Genomic DNA, 3,529 nt, shown 5'->3' with positions numbered 1-3,529 from the left:
GGAGATGGCAAATCCTCTTGGGCACAGACAGGGAGGTTGGTGGCTAGAGGAGTTGGTGGGCCAGAAGGTGAGGGTTTCATATGAGCTCAGAAAAGGGCGGGGCCCAGCTTCATCTGGGAGCACAGAGCTGGACTCTGGGCCATTGAGCCTCTGGAGACTCTGCCTCAGGGTCTGTGTGGAGACGTGAATCTGCACATTTCACACATGTACTGCAATGCTCTGATAGCACCATAGACTGGGGCTCAAACCACAGACAAGTGTTCCCATGCAGCTGGAGGCTGAGTGACCAACCCTACTGCAGGGCTGGTTTCTGCCGCTGCCTTCTCCTTGTGCAAAGACGGGATACGGTGCAACAACACCATAAGGCCGACCGACTCAACGTGGCCCAAGTGACACGGCCCACGTGACACGGCCTCTTCTCTGCTCAGCCCTCTGCTCTTATTTCCTCTTTTCAGAAACAAAGCTCTCTCTGTGTTGGCCTGGGGAACTCCTGGTCCTCTTGCCTCGACCTCTTGGGTGCTGGAATTACAAGTGTACCCCCACAATGTGTCCGCTGCTCACATACCCCATCTAGACCAGGCTAGCCTAGGATTCACAGGGATCTGCCTATTTCTGCTTCCTGAGTGCTGGCTACCACACCTTATGAAAGCACTATCTAGTTGGACTAGGGCCCCACTATTATGATCTGCTTTAATCTTAACTCCTCAAAGAATTCATCTCCAAATACATTCCTATCAGAGTTAGACCTCAACAGAAGGATCCTGAAGAGACACCAGTCAGTCCATAGCAGGGCCCAAGGCCCTGGTTAAATACACACCACCTCTGGAGACAGGGAACCAACCACCACTGGCTGAGGATGACAAGTTCAGATCTGCGCTTACGTAGGTGTGGACTCTCTTGGTGTGCTGGGTTCTAATCTCCTGTGTTCTTTAACCTCTAAATTTGCACTACCCCTCTCCCCAGCTTCAGTAAATTGTCTCTCTTTTTAAGCCTAAGGCAAAGCAGGCAGGCCACACACCCCCAAAGATCCTCTGATTTATTCCTCTCAGTTTGCCATCCCCACCTCTCTCCACAAGACTTAACAAGCACCTGTAGACAAGGGCACTGGGAAGGAGGCCATGGGGCAGGATTCCTCAAGGTAGGAACATGTCACCAGCCTGGAGTGGATGGGAGGTCTAGATGGGCAGGCACACAGAGGCCTGGCCTTGCGTGAGGCTGGCTGAAAGCAAGAAATGCACAGCCCTGCCTGAGCATCCTGAGGTGGGGCGGAAAGGAATGCAGACTCGAACCCTCTACTGGCCCCTCAAAGTTTCTGGAGTAACAGGAAGTCTCCTCCCTCTGGCTCAAGGTGTATTCATGAATACACAAGTCTTTAAGTCTTGACTGGCTTCCTCCAAGGTGTCCCCAGACTCCCTCAGGCCACTTTCCAAACTGACAGTACAGCCAGCTCAGTGAAAGGTACTGAGTTGACATCATAAAGAGGACCCTCCAACAACTGGATGGATAGTGGTTCCCCTGACTGGGGGTAGGGAGAGGAGGTACAGACCAGAGTATCAGAGAAAGCAGCCCTGAAGGAGGCGGCTGAGGTAACATAACAGATGGTGGGTATAGGGTGTGAGTGGTCTGGCCAGAGGTGGGCACTGTCAGTCATGGATGGGTGGAGGCTCCCCGGTTACAGACAGACAGAGCAAGCAGGGCCTTTGTTCCTGATGTTCCTTCCACCTGGTCTTCTCTGACCAGCTTCTCCACAGTCAGCTCTCAGCTGAGAAGTGTCTCTCCTAAGGCCTCCTGGGATCAGTTAGGCTCTGAAGGTATGATCCTTGAGGCCCACATAGTGGGAGACAAAAATTCCTGAGACCCACATGATAGATGGAGCGAACCAACTCACATGTTATCTTTTGACTGGCATTTATGCATCTATGAAGATACAAACACACAGATGCACATGAAGTAAGAGGGGCTGGAGAGATGGCTTAGTGGTGAATAGTATTTACTACTTTGTCAATCTGTCAGAGGGCTGGATCCCAGCACTCACATCTAGTGGCTTACAAATGTGTGTAACTCCAGCTCCAGGGGATCTATCACCCCCCTTTGGCCTCCATAAGTAACACACACACACACACACACACACACACACACAAAATCTTTAAAAATTAAAGAGAATCCTTCTGGAAAAGCCCAACCACCACATGGGCAAATCCCTCTTGGCTTTGCTGTTTATATTCTCATCTGGCCCTTGTGCCTGACCTCCAGGCTCAAGTGTAGAATCCATAGGGCAGGGTGCCACCTGCCAAACCACAGACACAATGCATGTGCTGAGCACAGTGGTGGGTACTGCTCTGTAAACTCAACCAGCAGATTCTCAGCCAGAGAGAGGCTGAGCGCTTTATTCCCTATGTGCCTTATATGCCTGTCCGCTGGGCTGTACATTTGGCCCTTCTAGGCAGTGCTCCACACCTCAATCACTCCACACCCTGCCACATCTCTTGATGTCTTCTCCCCAATACCACCCCCTGGTTCAGGCACAAGTTCCTGGGCTCAACATCTCATGTCACCATACAGATCCAGCCTGCCCTTCTCAAGGTTCTAGAAGGACCCATCACTGGCTCTCACATTGATGGGCTTTGGCAAGGGCTGCTCGCTGTACGAGGACACCTGCCCTGGCTCTACTGGCACTGCCACCCCAGGGGAAGACCTGATTTCTCCTTCTGGAGCAGGTCAGGCTGGGGTGTGGCTTGGTGAGGACGCCTGAAGGTTCCATCCTTGGCAGAGGGTGGGAACTAATTGGAACAAGCCTACCTTACTCCTCCTCCCACCCACCCCCACCCCGCCCCAAGACAAGGTTTCTGTGTAGCCCTGGCTGTCCTAGAACTCCATCTGTAGACCAGCCTGACTCTGCCTCCTGAGTGCTGGGATTAAAGGCATGAGTCAAAGATACAGGCAGGCATTTTCACCATCTAGGACTTGTTCCATGGTAGTGTGTGCTTCAGTGTGCACAGGATCTTGGGTGTAACTGAAGGCCCAGCAAAAAAAAAAAAAGCATGGCATACCATCTCCTGCCTCATTCAGTCAGTCTCTGAATCAGTCGCTTCAGCTCCATAATTTCCAGGTAAACACTGATTCAGCTACTTCTCACTTTCTACAGGATTAACATCCCAAGTTTCTTCTTCTTCATCTTTATTTCCTTATTTATTTTGTTTGTTTGTTTATTTTTGAGACAGGGTCTCCCTATGTAGCCCTGTCTGTCTCTGGAACTATGTAAACCACGCTGTCCTTGAACTCAGTGATCTACCTGCCTCTGCCTCTCAAGAGCCCAGCCTCCCCCACCCCTCTTTTAATCTCTTGCTCCCCCAGCCTTGGGGTTAATGTTCAGTGTTGCAGGGAGGTTTACTTAAATGCCAGGGACTCATGGAAGGAGGGATCATCTATTCACAGGCCATCTCTTACAAAGTTCTGCTCCAGGGAGAACTCCGCACTGAGCCCTTCAATGCTGGCCTCACCTTGAGAGACCAGATTCCTCCTCCTGGGA

The sequence above is a fragment of the Mastomys coucha genome, unplaced genomic scaffold, assembly GCF_008632895.1.
Source record: "Mastomys coucha isolate ucsf_1 unplaced genomic scaffold, UCSF_Mcou_1 pScaffold18, whole genome shotgun sequence".
In the NCBI taxonomy this organism is placed as follows: domain Eukaryota; kingdom Metazoa; phylum Chordata; class Mammalia; order Rodentia; family Muridae; genus Mastomys; species Mastomys coucha.
Note: the sequence above shows the minus strand (reverse complement) of the source record.